Below are 18750 nucleotides of genomic sequence, written 5' to 3'. Positions count from 1 at the left end.
CTGGCCCTGCTTGGAGGCCCCCCTGAAACTTGCTCCAGGCCCCCGAGGGGGCCCCAGACCCCTGGTTGAGAACTACTGCACTAGGGAGCAGCACATAGTTAATTTATTTTATAGCAGAATTAAACACACAAGTCAGGTCACAGTCCCTCTTTTGGAGAAGTTTTAAACAAGCAATATTAAAATGACAGAGGATTTTTTCCTCATGAAAAGATGGTTTTGTGATCAGTTTGATTTTTGTTTAATTATGCATATAGATCTTTTATCCTGTGCCCTTTATGAAACAAAGGACTCCATGAATTTCAAGGAATACCTGAGAAGAAATCGTAATATAGAGTTACAGGGGACAGAGCTAATATTGTTGCCTGTTATATTTAAAAACAGGATTACTTTAAAAATACTAACCTTGGGGTTAGTTTATGCTTCAGGCACTTCCCAGAAACAATTCCCTCACCATATCTGTTCTGTCATTTTTCATAAACGGAACAGTTTTTCCCTCCCATAATGTGTTATTGAGAGATGTCCTAAGATGTGCAAGTCCCCTAAGCGTTAATTAGTTTGTGTGGGGAAAAAAAAAGTCAACAAGTTTTAAGGAACTCTCGTTGTAAAATGCAGCACTAATATGGATTTCCTTCCAGCTAAACCTCTGACTTCTCATCGAGACTTGAGATGTACCATTAATAAGATGCCAGAGTCTTATACTTCCCTTTTACCCACGTTGCTGAAATATCAAGTGGTACTTCATTGCCAGGGAATCAGCATGCCTATTAGAAAAATGGCACTTTCTGAAATGCAGTAGCATGTTCAAGTGGGTGGTGCTTCTAGAAATGGAAATTAATTATATGAGGGACATGAAGCATCCTCATTAAGGAGTGGTTTGAATTGCCTAGTGTTTTCTTGTTTCAGTGCACGCTGTGGGTTCCTGGTCAGGGATCTCTGGGACATGTTTAATTATTTGTGTGATTTTGTTTCTGTTGTCAAGCGTACAGAATCTTGGGTTGTCACATAACCATAACATGCCATTCCCTGCCCCCCACAGTATGCCTCAGTTTTGTGCATTTCACGCTAGGCCTATATGCAGGGGAAAGCAGTTGACCCCCCCCCCCCCAAAGTAAGGTCAGTGATTGCACTGTCAAGGCTTTACATGCTATAGGGAAAATCATTGGGAATACAAAATTTTCCTAGCCAATAGCAACACTCTGTGTTTTCCTAGGTCTCCACTGATACCATTTGTGGCACTTTCTTGAGAGAGTGCAAGAATTTTTAGGAAGGATATTCCAAGTCTAACTTGTTTCATAAAATGCCTCAAAGCTTATACTAGAGCCAGCCCGAGGTCCGATCTCCAGCTGATGTAAAACAATGTAGTGCCATTGGAGTCAGTGAAGATATGCCAGACAACACTAGCTGAGAATCCGGCTTTAAGAAAGAACATTGACAACATTTGGTTGCTGACCCAACATGCTGTGCTTCAAAGAGCTGTGTAATATTTGGAGTTTCACTACTATAATAAAAACGTGCAGCACTCCTGGTGCCCTTGGACAATCTTTTAAAAAAAATTCACTACCCCAGTTCCCTTGATAAACATAAGAAAAACTAATTGACTTCCATCACTTGGTCCCACATCCTCAAAGGTATTTATGTGCACAGCTCCCATTGAAATCACCTGAATATCTTTGAGAATCTCAGCCACCATCCCCACTAGAGTCCTCCACTAGAGAGAGAAAGTAGCCTGCCGCAGTAATATCTTTTTGCCTCTCATGTATATACACACACGGTCAGTTTAGATTTTGAATGGCAACATTAAAGGGCCAACATTTTCAAAAGTTGCCAGTGATTTTACAATATCAAAATACATAAGCAACCCTTTTCTCAGAGCTGAATTTTCAGTTAGTAGAGCATTGTCATACTGTAAACTGCCTTGTCACTGGACTATAACTGGAAGGCAAGTAAAACATCAATATGTGGAGCTTGTGAATTTAATAATGCACACTACTGTTACTGTACATTGTGGTTGACTGCCGCTTTACAAGATCTCAGGGGACTTTGTTGGAGAGGCTGTAATAAAATGATCATTACTTTAAAATAATGTTCAATCAGTTCTCTAGCAACTGCCTGTGCTAGGAGAACTGGTCTGTTTTGGTTACCTGTATCAAATATGTCACGTGTTTGAGTTTAACGGTGACATTTCTAACAAAACAAGTGTTCAACAGTGTTTCTGAGGAACTTGCTCTCTTTTCTTTCCTCTACAATGCTTAACTTTGTCCACAACTGGCCCCTCTACTAAGCAATGCAAAAGTCTAATCTAGGGCAGCATTGCTCTCCCTATATGACTTAGCTGAGATCAATATTCATTAACACGAGTAATTCACCACACAATGAGGACAGTACTCTAGAAAATATTAAAAGACACATGGGAAAGAAAAGAAAGGAATACAGCCAGCATGAAGGAAGCAGATCATGTTTGTAAAGCTGCAGGTAGACAGAGAGGGTCCATTTCTGTGGGAATGCTGCTTGCCATGTGTCTCCTCATTTCACCAGCATCTAAGGCTGGCATTTTGTCAAATGTGAAATGTTGTTCTCCCAGATTCTGAGTAGAAAGAATCTTTGATGAAGCACATGGAAGTTAGTGATGGGGAAACTGCAAACAAACATCAGAGTCTGGGTTTGGTTTGGACAAGTTATCAGCAATAAGCAGACGAGCAGGTTGGTGGGGCTCAGTAAGCCATTGCTCCAGGTCAGGGTATATAAATATTGTTCCTCCAGCCTGAATTCCCAATTAGTAGTATATACTGGACCAGAAACTGAAGGGAACAGAGGAGCCTGCTGCAGTTACCCTTGGCCAGAGCATGCACCATGCTGGGTTGGGGATTCTCTGGATTAGGGCAACAAGCAAGGTCCCACTCAGGACTGGCTGAAAGTCACCCCCTGGTCACAACAGAGGAAGCAGTGGACAGTGTATGCAGTAGTAGGCACCCAGCAGCAGGGGCACACAGCAGGCAGTGAGTGCAGGCATCTTCCCCCACCACAGGGATTTTTACTTCACCACGCTGTAGGTGTGTGAGTAGTCCCCTTGGATTGGGGAGGATGATTTGTGCCCTGGCCAACCTGTGCCCTCTGCCAGACTTTAAGAGATCAAACACTGTTTATCCAACTCAGAGAGGGAATATAGGAATAGGGTTAAAGGCAATTTGGAGAACTCCCCTTTTATGGAGGGGCAGACTCTGTGTCAAGCACCCCCACAGGTAACAGCCTCAGTTTTCTACCACTACTAATTCACAGGCATGACTCTGCAGTGGGAGGTGAGAGGAAGCCTCCCCAGATGCCCATACAGGTGAGTCAACTGCTTTCCTTCCTGGAGAAACAAAGGCATAGCTCAGTGTTGCTGTGGCTCATACCCCAACCAAAAGTGCGGAAAGTAAGGAAGTTAAGGAATACAACATGTGATTCCTACTAAAGAATGGGAAAAGCCCAAGATATGTGTGCAGCAGCATGTAGCCACTGCCTATGTAAAAGAAAACCCTTTTCAGAAGGTGGCTATGGATATTGGGGCACACCTCAATCAAGGGACTCTGATTTGCAGCTTGATGGCCATGGGCCAGAGAGGGGAATCTGTCCCTGGGGAAAGAACACAGGGTTATTCCAAAGAGTGGAGATGGTTTCCTCACACATACACAGCCCACGGGGAGACACACCCCTAGAGAGGGCATACCACCTGACACAAGTGTCAAGTTTAGGTACTCATTCCATAGGGTTTCAGTTTGCTGATGAACCAGAATAGGAACCAGACTTTGGGGGAAGGTAGCTCCCACAGAAGACAACAGGGTTGGGGCTCCTAATGTGAGGAACAATGGGGATACAATCCCTTTCCCCAGCCCCTTAAATCTCATCTGAGAGGAAGGCTGGGACCCCACTGGGCTGAGGACCCACTGTGGAAGTGTGTGGAACTGACAGTAAAAGAAACAAGTCAGAGGATTTTTATTTTGTCAGCTAATTCACCTGACCCTATTCAAATGCCCTGGTGGGACACAAATAATTCTGTTCTGCTCTGTTCAGGTTTTATGTTACAGCTATCACCATATCTTAATGCCCTATGGCATCTGGGCACCTAAAATCAAGGAAAGCATTCAACGTGCAAAATTCTCCATGTACCTGGGCTTAACTTCTTGCTGAGCTTTATTTTATAATTCAGTCTCTTGTAATTTCAACATGCTAAGATAGATCCCCAATCCAGTTTTATTTATGCTTCTTGTACCAGCAAATAATAGAAACTGTACAGTTAGCATATCACTACTTTTAACACAAAGATTAAGCCACTGTACATTAATGGCTGTTGTCAATAGGTGTTCCTTCATTGACTTCAGCAGAGCTCTGGTGATGTATCAGAGCTGAGAAGTATGTTTTTAATGCAATGCTTGGTCTTATATAAATTCCTATGGACTGGATGTTGCTGATGGAGGGGGTAAGGGATATGGAGTGCTTAACTTATTATGCCTTATCCGGCCCCTACTTCTAGCATCACTCCTACTGCATAATCAAATGACAACACAGCCATAATTTGATGGTGATAATAAGTACAACAAAGGCAGTACATGATACTAACACACTTACAAATCAGGAACCAGATTCAAGAAACAAATTGCTAGAATGTACCTAATCTCTTTTGCTGATAGCTCTTCAAGATGAAGTTAATTGAAACAGCAAAAATTTCCAGACACTGGAAGACAAAGAAATTGACAAATATTCTAAAATGATAAGGACACTTATTGATAATGACATGTTACCAGCCTACAGGATCAAGAATATGACAACAGGAGTGGATGTCTGCAAGAAACACAGCTTCCTTGGATTCATTTAGATTTGTTCTGTTCCTCCTATAGGACTGATCCTCAGCTGTCATTAGTATGGTATACCTTACAGCTGTTACTTTGACAGGTGGCCAGCCACTTTTTTGGAATTTAAAATTATCTCCCATTTGTGATGTGTTACCTGACTGAAAGCCTTCTTCTGTTGTGTTATACTGCAATCAGAGCTGGGTAGAATATTCCATCAGAACATTTATCTGATGGAAAACACAGTTTCTGAAAAATTGAAATTTTCTGTTGGGAATATCAAAATGAAATAATTAGTTTTGGGCCAGTTCGATCCAAATTGAAATATTTTGTTTTGTTGAACTGACCTGAAAAAGTTTATTTCAAGTCAGTTCAACATTAATCTGTATTTGCCTATTTGGTTCTTTGCCTCATGGGAATTGTAGTTCAGTCCCCCACTCTCCCTTATGGCAGCAGGAAGTAAACTGGACAAGAGTCGGGCCGACTGCCAGAGAACTATCATTTAGATTTGCTTCAATGGAAAAATCCAAATTTTCCCATGAAAATTTTGGTTTTACATTCAAATGGCATTATCCCTTGGAAATTTTTTTCTAATAGAAAACTTCTAGCTTGCTGAAATTTCTTTCCTTAGAATTTTATGCTACATTGTACTAGAAGTGTATTTTTTCCTGCCATTCTGTGGCCATCCCCATGAAACCATTATACACCACAGTATCTATTTCTTCATGTAACAATTTCTTTAAACCCCTTCAAAACACACCAGCTATTTTGTGGATATCTTTCCTTGCCAGATTTAATGAGCTTGTTGATTCCTCTAAGGTAGGGGTCAGCAACCTATGGCACGGTTGCCAAACACGGCACGCGAGCCAATTTTTAATGGCACGCTGCTGTCTGCGGGACCCAGGCAGACAGCAGCGTACCACTAAAAATCCTGCCCGGCCCGTTCTTTTCCACCCCGCGCTCTCTCCTTGCAGGGCAGGCAAGCTTCCCCCTCCCCTCGCCTCTTCCCCAAGCGAGCTGGGTTCCTGCCCCTCCTCTTCTCCCTCCCTGCGGCCCATCAGCTGACGGCCCTTGCTATGAGCAAGCGGGAGAGGTAAAAGTGGAGCCGCAGTGCGCTCTCTGCTCCAGGGACCTTGGGGAAGGGGGTGGAACCAGGGCATATCCCCTCCAGCCCCCTGCCGTGAGCCACTCAGGGCAGGGGGCTGGGAGCACCCCCACAACCCCAGCCCTCTGCCCTGAACCCTCCTCACACAAACCCAGCCCTCTGCCCTGACTCCTGAACCCTCCTCACACACACCCAGCCCTCTGCCCTCACCCCTGTGCCACCCCCATACCCCAGCCCCGTGCCCTGACCCCTGCACCAACAACCCCAGCCCTGATACCCCCCCACACACATACCCAGTCCCCCGCCCTGACTCCTGCACCTCCTCACACACCCCAACCCCCTGCCCTGACTCCTGCATCCCCCCACATATACCCAGTCCCCCACACCGCATGCCCTGACTCTTGCACCCCCACATCCCCACTCCCACCCTGAGCACCAAATGGGAGCTCCTGCACACACACCCCACATGCCTACCTGCACCCCTCACACCAAATGGGAGCTGCCCAGGTAAGCACTCCACACCCAAATCTCCTGCCCCAACCCTGAGCCCCCTCCCTCATTCTAGCTCCTGGCCAGACCCTGCACCCCAACCCCCAGCCTGCTCCTTCCCCCCCAGCCCTGTGCTCAGCACACTCCCACCCTCATCGCAGTGTAGAGAGAGGAAGAGAATGGGCTAGAACCAGGGAGAAGGTAGGTACCTACTCTATGTGAACAGGGCCGGGACTCCAGACCAGCAGCGAGCTGAGCAGGGCAGGGACCCTGGCTGGCAGGAGCCAGCGGACAGAACCCCAGACCGGCAGCAGGCTGAGCAGCAGCGGGCTGAGCCGCTCAGCCCACTGCCAGTCTGGGGTCCCGGCCATTAGCCCCGCTCATCCCACTGCCGGTCTGGGGTTCTGGCTGCCTGTCCCTTGCCAGCCAGGGTCCCAGCCGCAGGCCCCGCTCAGCCCGCTGCCAGCCTAGGTGCACGGAACCCCAGGCCGGCAACGGGCTGAATGGGCTGGTGGCATAAGATCAGCATTTTAATTTAATTTTAAAGGAAGCTTCTTAAATATTTTGAAAACCTTGTTTACATACGACATTAGTTTAGTTATATAAAATATAGACTTATAGAGAGAGACCTTCCAAAAAACGTTAAAATGTATTATTGGCACGCGAAACCTTAAATTAAAGTGAATAAATGAAGACTTGGCCCACCACTTTGAAAGGTTGCTGACCCCTGCTCTAAAGTAACTGCATTTCTTTGTGCATATTAAAGTAAAATCTATTCAGTTCAAAGTAATCTGTTGATAATTTAATAATACAATCTCCTACAATAATACAATACTACAATCTAATTGTCTTCTGGTTGATTACGCTTTGTTCATTGGTCATATCATTTAGCAGGGAGGATTAATTGGGAAGGATTTGTAATTTTAAATAGGCACTATGAGCCAAAAAATTTGTTACTACAGATTTACCCTAGTGTAACTGTTTTGAAATCTTTAGAGTTATGCCAGATTTGCATTAATGAAATGGAGAGCAGGACTGGTTCCTGTGTCTGTATATTTTAAAAAAAGGAATTTAAAATTTTTGATGATTGCTAGGTTATCTTTCTAATATTGTATTTAAATCCAAAAGAATAAATAAAATCAAGGCATACTAGTCTCTCACTGCTAAGACCTGGGTTTGCCTCTGGCTTTGCTATTCTCAGATGCAAAGTTTTCTACCCCCAGTCCAGCCAGGAACACATTTCAGTATAGTCAGCACTTTTTGGTCAAGGCAGCATTATATAAAGAAACATGAACTATGCCAAAATTTTCAAATTTAGCGGCCTATAGTCTGGCTTCTAAGTCCACATTTAGCCACCATGTTTTCATTAAGTACTGAGAACCTGCAATTTCCACTGACTTTACTGAGAGGCCACTATAGTTCTGTCCGATGCTAATCTTTAGGCTACTAAATTTACATGTGGTGCCCTTAGTGTTTTACACGTTTCAGAGTAACAGCCTGTTAGTCTGTATTCGCAAAAAGAAAAGGAGGACTTGTGGCACCTTAGAGACTAACCAATTTATTTGAGCATAAGCTTTCGTGAGCTACCGCTCACTTCATCGGATGCATACTGTGGAAAATACAGAAGATGTTTTTATACACACAAACCATGAAAAAATGGGTACTTATCACTACAAAAGGTTTTCTCTCCCTCCACCCTACTCTCCTCCTGGTAATAGCTTATCTAAAGTGATCACTCTCCTTACAATGTGTATGATAATCAAGGTGGGCCATTTCCAGCCCATTTCCAGTAAGGAGAGTGATCACACGTGCACCCACGTGTGAAAGAACCCCTCTAAGGTGGTGGTGTCCGCAGCAGCAATGGCTGGGGCTGGGGTCCCTTACTCTCTCCCCCAATCAAAGGGTCAAAACAAAGGGATCCGGATGGGGACACCGAGCAGAGAGCCTTGGACAGCGCCCACTGCTCCTCAAAGGCATCAAGGGAGTCGGTGGACGCCGCCCAGAGGAACTCCGCCCGGATAAGTGAATGGACCGAGGATCAGAAAATGGCCCCACAGTCACAGGAAACTCCATCAGCCAACCTCCTCTCTCTGGTTTTATAGATGGCCGTTTTAGCCAGGGCCAGGATGAGGTTAACTGGAGATCCCACGACTTTGTGAGGCCACGGATGGGGAGTGCATAAATAAAAAGGTGAGGAGAAAAATGCAACCAAAAATGTAATAAAAGATTTGTGAGGAGCCGGAACAGGGGTTGCAGCCTGGTGCACTCCAAATATACGTGTGCCAGGGTCTCCCTCACACCGCAAAAGGGACAGGTATCTGGGATGGGTTGAACCACGCCAAGTACGTGCCCATGCTCACAGCTCCGTGAAGGAGCCACCAACTGATGTCCCCAACAGGCCTCGGAACCAAGGTGGAATATAGGCTGGCCCACCGGGACTGCTCACCCTCCAAAGGTGGCAGAAGGTCTCGCCACTTTGTGTCGGGGCGGGACACTAGGGTGAGGGCGTGAAGGGTGTGGAGCATGAGCGTGTATAGTTGTTTCCTTGGCACGGTTTGGAAGCATACTGGCTGCAGTTCATGCAGCCAGCTCACCGTAAAGGGGTGAGGGGGTCGATTGGGTCTACGGGGCAGGGGTCTAATTAAAAGGTCCAGCGGGCCTGGGGTAGAGGGTCAGCGGGGCGTGCCCTCGAGCGGGACCTGATCGAGGTAAGCTCTAGCAGCGGGCGGCAAAGCGGCCTTCACCTCCTGAAGTACACACCGGGGGGTATGAGGTCTGGAGAGCCCCATGCGACGAGCGAGTGGCAGGGGATCCAGCCAGTCTCCCCGGTCATAGTCCAGGAGGTCTCCGACTCTCGTGACTTCTGCCAGGATCAAGCTCTGGCGCACCGAGTGGGACTCCGCCACCTGCACACGGAGCTACGGGTTGTGTAGCAGGGGGGCTCCGCGAGGAGATCTGCCCCCTCGGTGGCCGCCACGGACCTGGTTGTTAAAAACCATTTCCAAGTCCGGAGGAGGTCCTGGTAGAAGACCTGCAGCCCAGAGAGGTCTCGCGGAAGACCTCCCGGACGGAGCTAAAAGAGCTGCCGGTCATATCGGAGCCCTCGGATGCGGCGCAGGATGGCGTGCGCCAGTATGCTCCATGCCGAACTGCCTGCACTATAAAGGAGCCTCTGTAGGGCCTGGAGGAGGAAGACGCAGACCTGAGTGTGCAGATACTTCAGGCCCTGTCCTCCTTCCTTCAGGGGTAGATGAAGAACCCCTACAGGGGCCCAGTGCATTCCTGACCAAAAGAACCCCAGAATTGATGTTCGGAAGTTGGTCAGGAAACCTGGGGCTGGGACCAGGGTGTTGAGCCGGTACCAGAGCTTAGACAGGACTAGTTGATTAAGCACCAGCGCCCTCCCATGAAGGGAGAGACATCGGTGTAGTCCCATCCATTTCCGGAGCCGCTCTATCACCCCGCCCTCTAAATTTTCCCAGTTCTCCAGTGGAGAGGGATGCTTTGCAGAAAGGTAAACGCCAAGGTAGAGCAGCGGACCCGCGCTCCACCAGATGGTCTGAAGCACGAGTGGGAGAGAGCTCGCCTGCCGCCAGTCTCCTACTGCCAAGCCAGAGCTCTTGACCCAGTTGACCCAGGCAGAAGAGGCTGACGAATAGATGGCCTGGCAAGCCTCTACCTGCGCTAAGTCGCCCGAGTCCTGGACCACAAGGAGCACGTCATCAGCGTACGCCGACGAGACCAGCTGCACCTCTGGCACCCCTCGCTTTCTCCAGGGCATAGAAAAAGCGGGAGCCACGATCCATCTCCCAAAGGAGGCGGATGCGGGATCGAACAAAGGCGCCCTGGGCCCGATGGTCCTCGAGGACCTGGAGCTCCTCCCGCTTCTCCCGGCACGCTCCGCAGAGGAGCGGGTCCTCGGGGCTGGCGGCCAGACGCCTCTACAGCTCTAAGACCTCCCGTTCCAACTGCTCTATCGCCGCATTTCTCCGTCGGCTGGCGCCCCAGGTGCAGTCATGGCAGAAAAGCCTGGTGCGCACCTTCCCCAGGTCCCACCATCGCCACACCGAGGGAAAGTCACGCCGCTGCCCTCGCCAGGCCAGCCAGAATTCCCGGAAGGACGTCACAAAGCCCTCAGCCTCCAACGGGCTGTTGTTAAAATGCCAGTAGGCCGGCCCCAGCCTCTCCGCACAGATGGAGGCTATCACGGTGGCTAGATGATGGTCAGAAAATGGGGCCAGCCGAATGCTGGAGGAGAGGGCTCGAGAGAGCTGGAAGCGTGATAAATAAATGCGGTCCAACCAGGAGTGGTTCGACCGATGGGCTTCCACCCGGACAAAGGTGAACGTGGAAGTGTCATCCGGGTGGTGGTCACGCTAGATGTCCACTAGGGAGTTATGTTTGACTATCTCCCAGAGGGTGTCCACAGTGGCCGGGCTCTGCTCGGTCCCCGAGCAGTCCTGTTCCTCAAGAGTGGTATTAAAGTCCCCTCCCAGGACCAGGCACTCATGAGAATCTAAGGTGCCAAGGAAGGCAGATGCCCGCTGGTAGAATTGTAGCTGCTCCGGGCCCGATGTCGGGGCATAGATGTGAACGAGGTTAACCACGAGCCCCTCCATATGGACCCGGAGTTGCAGCAGGCACAACCTTGGCGACCCCTAGCACCTCAGGCCGCAGGTCGGGGGAGAACAGGGTCGCCACTCCAGCCTGTCGAACCGTGGCATGGCTAAAGTAGACCCTGTCCCCCCACTCCAGCCATCAACTGTCTTCGGCAGTCGGGGCAGTATGGGTCTCCTGCAGGAAAACCACAGAGTACCCTTGCACCCGAAGGAAGGAGAGCACCTGGGACCTGCGGAGAGCCACCCTATAATCCCGGGTGTTCAACGTTGCGATGGTGAGAGGTGTCCTGGGGAGGGTCGGGGGGTCCTCACTGGCAGGGACGCTTGCATCTCCCAGCGGGCTGCGCAGCAGTCCGTGGCCCATCCTATAGGTAAGTAATTGTTCACGGAAGATGCGGACCCGGCAGTAGGCCGCGGCATCCTGCTTCCCCATCCCTTTACCTTCCCCCATGAGGGCCCTTGTGGCCCGGAGGATTTGAGAAAAGTCCCCCCATCGCTGGAGAGCAAGTTGCACCTTGTTGCGAGAGCCACGGACATCCACTAAAAACTTCCGCAGCTCTCCTCGCAGCTCATGGGGGGGGGGGGTTTACAGTTTCCCGGTTGTTCCCCGGTGGGGCCCTTGGTTCAGCCCTGTGGTCCACTAAAACGGACAAGCAGGGTGCGGACACCTGACGGGGTGCCTGATGGGCTGGAGCTTCTAGGCCCACCTCAAGCTCTGGGGCGATAGGGGGCGGTGGAGGGAAAATAGCAGCTCCTAATGGGTCGGGGCAGGAGAACACAAAGGCCACTCCCTGGGGGTCATCAATTGGGAAAGGGAAGGAGACAGCCCCGGGAGTGGCAATGACATTGCAGGAGGTAAATTGGATAGGGGCAGGGGCAGAGGCGAGGTTCTGGGTTTCAGGAGGCAAGCAGCAGGATGGTGGCGCCTCCCGATCAGGCTCAAGGATTAAGGGGGTGGGGAGGGAGCTCTCAGTGACACTGGGCGCACACTCTGTGGTGGATTTAGCGGCCACAGCATCAGGAGGTGGATTATCTTCTGTAGGGCCCCCGCCCGGGAAAGAAGTTGATTGCTCTGCACCAACAGGGGGTGCCCCGGCGACTCGTGCCCCCGTGTGGCACCGGCTGTCACCTGAGCAGGCTCGGTGGTTATCAGCGGGGTGCCATCAGCGGACAGGTCGGTGGAGGAGTCCAGGGGCTCCTCGGAGGTGGGAGCAGAAGCAGCAGTTAAGGGGAGGGAGCATGGGGAAAAGAGGGGTGGAGTGAGGTCATGCAGATTGAGATTTGCTGGCAAAAGGTCGTCCTCCCCCTGGGCGACCGGGGTCAGATCTAAGGCCTCAATCTCCTCGAACATGGAGGAGAGGACACTTTCCGCCGCCCCGGGGTTCTCCCCGCCAGCACCCGCCACGACGGTTGCCTCGGGGTTCACGGGGGCTTCGGGTAGCGTCAGGACAGAAGGGGCTTCCTCGAGGGTCTCAGAGGGGTGGGTCTCCCATGGAGGGGAGACACTACCCTCCAGTGCTGCCGTGTCTTTCCCAGCTGACACCGGTGGATGGGACGCACTCGTGGGCAAAGCGGAAGGTTCGGCATCGGTGCCCCCCTTCCTGGTCTTCCGGGGGACCTCCGCCTCGGGTAGATGAGGCGGAGCTCGAGCCTTCCGCTTGCCTTGCTTCCCCTGGACGAGGGCCCAGCCCTCCATGGCATCATCTGGAGGCTGGTTAGCAGGGGTCGTGTCAGGGGGTAAAGGCGATGGCTCAGGGACTTGGGGGGAAACGGTGGGGCAGCATAAGGGAGGGAGGATTTTCCCTGGGGCAGGCTCTCTCCCATGCCTGGTGGTATCTCTGCCACACCCTCTCCATAGGCCCTGCCAGATTGTCAGTAGCGAGGGCGGAGCTCTCCTGCTTGTCTGGGCGTTGTAGGGGAGGTGCCCCTTGGGCCTGAGAGGGAGTAGCGGTGGTCCGAAGAGGGGGTGGGTGGGTTCGGTGGCCAGGGGCATCGGCAATGATGGGGCCAATGTCCTGTCGGCTCTTGGGGATCCCAGGTGCCCCTCCTTGCCAGGCTAAGGGGCAGTCCCTCCAGACATGCCCCGACGCCCAGCAGAGGTAGCACCGGGCTTCCCCCGTGGAAAAGTACACCTGGTAACGGGCCCCCTGGTGGGGGACTACGAAGGACCCTTCGAGCACCACTCCGTCATGCGCCGCCGACGGCAGTAAAAGTTGCACTTGCCGGCGGAAGGAAAAAATGCGACGGAGGGTGGGGTCCTTGCAGCCCAACGGGAGAGGGCTGATAACAGAAACCGGTTTCCCCAGGGTGGAAAGGGCGGGTAACAGGGCAGCACTGGGGAGAAAAGGAGGGACAGAGGTCAGGACCAGGCGGACGCCCAGGTCCTCTAACGGCTCTAGGGGGACAAACACCCCCCCGCCCACCGCCAGGCCCCTCTCCACTGCTTCCTGGGCGGCAGCCTCCGAAGCTAAGAAGAAAACGACCTTCCCATACATTTTGGAGGCCGCCACAATGGCCGAGGGCCCCACCACCCTCGCCAACGCCCACACGTAGGTCTCCATGTGGGGCGAGGCAGGCACCAGGAGGCATTGGACACCGTGCTTCCTTGTCATGGTGGGAAAGGGGCCCCGGCAGCTATTAATGGTGGCGGAGGTGGTGGGCTGGAGAGATGACGAGGTGGTAGGCGGGGGGACTGCCGCCGCCCGGGCATACATCCTGTGGGCTGAGGGAGGGACATCCGCAGAGCTGGTGGAGGGGGCAGTGGGGGAGGATGCCATGGTTGGTGGTGAGGCTGCAGCAGTGGGGGTGGCCCCTGCGATGGAGGGCCCGGTGGTTTTAGCGGGGCCCTTCCCCTTCTTCTTGCCCTGGCCTTTCCCGCTGGCTGTGGGGGCTTCCCTAGAGTCTGGGGAGGCCATGGGCATGGCAGCGGCGGAGGTCACCCCAGTGCCCTCCATTGCCAATGCCCCAGCGGGGGCAGTTGCAGGTGATTAAGGGAGTTGGGGTCAGGTAGAAAGGGACAAGCTGTGGGGTGGACAATTCAGGGCGGGGGGGCACATGAACCACCGTGCTCTTGTCCAGAGAGTCCTGTTTGGTTGGCTGGTGCTTCTGGCCCACGCAGTGGAATCAGGGTGAGCAGCTAAGTCCAGAGGCAGATGTTAAACAGCCAGCAATGACGATGGAGTGTGGGGGGGTGAAGATCGTAGTGTGGGGGTTGGGAGGACACAGATGGATCGGGGGGCAGCTAAGTGCCACACCCCCTGTGTCCCTACAAACATAGTCAAGACACAGTCAAGGCCTCCCCCCACACGAGAGCACAGTTCGAAAGTTACTCAGTCTTAGGCCCCCTCCACGGCGATTTGTAAATTCCCCGGGCGGTGTTCCTCCAGTAGACGGCTGTTACTCTTTCTCTCTGTTACAGGCTTTCTCCGCAGCTGCAACATTCCAGAAATGCTGGAGCAAGTGATAAGAGTCCCTCTCGACCAGAGACGGGTCCGCAGACAAACAGCAAGCGGCTGGGTCTGGGGGCTGGGTCCTTCCATTCCCCCTCTCTGGGGAGGTGGGCTGGCAGCCCCCCCCCCTCAGCTGGAGTGGCAGCAGCATCCGAGGGCGGGCGGGGGAGAGGGGTGCTAACGGCCAGCCAGCACTCTAGCAACAGCAGAGAAAAAAAAAAAAGAAAGGGGGGAAAGCCGAAAGCAGGGGCAAAAAGCAAGGAAAGCCCAGGCCAGAGGGTAGCAGCAGGAGAGCAGGCTAAGTAGGTCCCTTTTCCCTGGGTAAGGTAACAGAAGGTTCCAGAACCTTCTGGAGACAATTAAGACAGACTGATTAGAACACCTGCAGCCAATCAAGAAGCTGCTAGAATCAATTAAGGCAGGCTAATCAGGGCACCTGGGTTTTAAAAAGGAGCTCACTTCAGTTTGTGGTGTGCGTGTGAGGAGCTGGGAGCAAGAGGCACTTGGAGCTAAGAGTGAGAACATGGACTGTTGGAGGACTGAGGTGTACAAGCATTATCAGACACCAGGAAGAAGGTCCTATGATGAGGATAAGGAAGGTGTTGGGAGGAGGCCATGGGGAAGTAGCCCAGGGAGTTGCAGCTGTCGCACAGCTGTTCCAGGAGGCACTCTAGACAGCTGCATTCCACAGGGCCCTGGGCTGGAACCTGGAGTAGAGGGTGGGCCCGGGTTCCCCCCAACTCCTCCCAACTCCTGGTCGGACACAGGAGGAATTGACCTGGACTGTGGGTTCAGAAAAACGGCCAAGCTGAGGGCTGCTGTGAAGCTCCAAGGTGAGCAAATTGCCAATAAGCGCAAGACCCACCAACGTAGAGCAGGAACTTTGTCACAATATGTTTGGCGGGTGCTTCAGAACTGATACTGAGCTATTACAGATACGTTACCACATTATATATCAGTCTGCAGGAGGTAAAAGTCAGATGCTCTGACTGTCTTAATTTGCATAAGGAAGCACTAAAGAAAATTTAAATTACATTAAATTAGTCTTGAGCATATTTTAAATAGCACACCAAAAATAGATTTAGTTACAATTAAGTCAGAACTGCTTAATGCAAAACAAATAAAATGCACTCTTTCAACTCCAAATTATACACTTCACAATTGCATACACTCCACTGAGCTTAGCATGAGTCCACGAGCCCATTAAGGTTCTGGAATGCAAATATCAGAACCAAATTCTCAGCTCACAGAAAACCAGCAGAGCTCCACTGACATCATCGGAAGATGTGGCCCCAGCTATACTTTTGAATGCTAGAGGAACATGCATCCCACTTGGTCGAACAATGAACAGTTTAGATTAAACAGAGTTTAAGTGCTGACTCAACATATGGTCCTATAAAGTGAATTGTAGTGAAATATTTTAAACAGTAATTCAATAGTAGTTACATATGTAGCTATACCATACTAATCATAAAAAGAAAAGGAGGACCTGTGTCACCTTAGAGACTAACAGATTTATTTGAGCATAAGCTTTCGTGAGCTACAGCTCACTTCATCACTTCATCCACTGAATACATCCGATGAAGTGAGCTGTAGCTCATGAAAGCTTATGCTCAAATAAACTGGTTAGTCTCTAAGGTGCCACAAGTACTCCTGTTCTTTTTGCGAATACAGACTATTATGGCTGCTACTCTGAAACCATACTAATCATGTGATTGGCACTTAGGGGGTCTGTGTGTTTATCATAAGGATTCACGTACAAATAGAAATGCAACTTAGTGAAAAGCTTTGAGAGTACTCAGAGAAGGACCTTTAAATGAACACAATGTGTCACTCTCATTCTCAAGAATGGCACCCTCTCCTTTCTATTAAATGACTGAATTAATAATGATTTTTTTTCAATTGACAAATAATGAAGTATATCACATTCAGATGGCTACAGAACTAGCAGCTTAACATCTCACAAGACTTGACTAAAGCAGAGAAATAATTCTTAGCAAATACTTTATTAGAAGGATGCTTTCTGTTCTTGAATTGTCCAAACATAGATGACAACTTTCTCAAAGCTTTTGTTACATTACATTTTTTGCTGTATTACTTAAAAAACATATATAGTTGGTTCCTGGCTCCACTGAAGTTAGAGTCTGATGGACAGGGTATTCACCTAGGATGTGGGGTTTGAGTCCCTGATCTGAATCAAAGCAGGAACCTTGAGCCTGGGATGCCCATATCCCCGATGAGTGAACTAACTTCTTGGCCATTTTGGGGACTCCTGTGGATATTTTGACCATAAATTCTATCCTGGAACACTATCTCATCAAAACTAACATGTTTCTTTAAAAAAAACAAAAACCAACATGTGGAACTAAGGTACAGAGAGAGAAAGATTAAGAAACTTGCCCAGGGCCATCCAGAAAGCATATGGTGGAAATTGAACCTAGGTTAGGTGGAAGCCTAACCCCTGAGCAATCCTTCCTCTCTACTAGATGGCACATTCTGTAAAAAAGAATGAGACCATAACACAGTTAATTAGAACTGTGCAAAAAGTATCAGCTTCATATGCTAACACTGAGCCTCATGTATATTTTGAAAGAATTCATACATGTGTCCAGTAAATTTTGCTTTCTGTTCTCTTCCATTTCCTGCTGAGTTACAGTAAACTACCACAAACAGCTTTTCTCCCCACTCCATGTTTGTTTGGTAGCTAGGTATCATATGCTGGTATAGTCAGTGCTCTGTTCTTTGATTATACACAGTGTATCTTGAATATACATGCAAAAGTTTACACCAGTCATATTTTAAATGTTAAAAAAAAAATCTGATCTGAACCATTTGATCTTTAGGCCTACAAAAATAATATGGTCAAGATAAAGACACCATTATAGTAAATCAAATGGATAGAGGGTCAACCATAGTGGGCTAACCACATTGTGCTTTTTTTGAAAACTTTTAATACATAGAATTAATCTTGTGGTTTTGGGCTACTATTGTACGAAAGAACTGCCAGACCAAACAGTTGCTTAAGCATAGCAGTGAGCTCAGGCAGCTAAATTAAAGACTCTGTTGTTCAGTCATCATGACAAAGGAGCAAAAAGCCACCAGAAGCAAAGCTAATATTTCAGTTCTGTTTGGTGCTGATCTGCAAACCTTACTCACACAGATAATTCTTACTAGTGCAAGTATTCCCATTGGCTTCAGTAGGACTTCTGTTGGAATCCTTGTGGAAGAGTTACTGTTACTCAACTTTCATAGACAAAGGGACAATGAATGATTTGCATTAAAACCTGGTCCAAGCATAAGCCTTAATATGTCACATATGTGGCTCAAATGGAATTCTATTTTTAACAATTACATTATGTTAGCCATAATTATTCTGGGATATATCAAGACAAATGTAGAGCATTTCCAGTGTGAACTCGACTGAAGTCAATTGTGTCACTGAGATCTGAACCAGGCCTAGTACGTGGTTATCAGCAATTACCTATGTGCATTGTGGAGTTGCTCTTGCAGTCATTCCACACTCAAAGCTCCCATTGATTTCAGCAGGAGTTTTATGTAATGGATGCTTTCACCATTAGGCCCCTGCGGTTAATATTTATCATTCAAACAACAACAAGCAAGGGGTCACTTGCTTTTGCTTTGAAATATTTAATTGTCAATATGTTATTTCCACAGTTATGTGAGCAACAAAGAAAAATCTATTTTGCTGAGGGATTTTGTTTTCATGGTTGTATTACAGTTCAAAAGCTCTCCACATTAAAACATGAAAGTTTGAATGACTAGTTAAGGAATGGAAGGCATTAGTGGCTGATTGGCTGGAATTTCTGAGCTTGGTGAGATTGCAATATGGGTAAATGAGACTCTCTCTTACTGTGAAGGAGGCTATTTGAACCACAACATTAGTCTTGTTTCTGTTTTTGTCCCTCTGGCACTACGATTAACTAAAGACTTTAGTTTAATTTTTCAGCATTCCAAGCACATTAATCGGCTTGAAAAGTTGGTGCATTCATTCACTGTGACAGCTCTGCCTTGCTGATCTCTATGCAAGTGTCACCAAAGTAACATGCAAGAGAAACTAAAGTTTGCAAAAAAGAATGTGAATTATATTCAACTTGCTGCAAAAAAAATATAGAATGACAGATATTGCAAAGTGCCCAATGCTCCCCCAGTCTGCTGTGTGGCACTGGACAAACCATGCAAAAGGTATCTGTCAGGTTTGGGGGGAGAAGTCAAGGAACAGACATGCTGTATGACATTCCACT

This window comes from Eretmochelys imbricata, chromosome 11 (assembly GCF_965152235.1).
Source record: "Eretmochelys imbricata isolate rEreImb1 chromosome 11, rEreImb1.hap1, whole genome shotgun sequence".
Taxonomy (NCBI): Eukaryota; Metazoa; Chordata; order Testudines; family Cheloniidae; genus Eretmochelys; species Eretmochelys imbricata.
The sequence above is the reverse complement of the archived record's forward strand: the minus strand, read 5'-3'. Positions refer to the sequence as shown.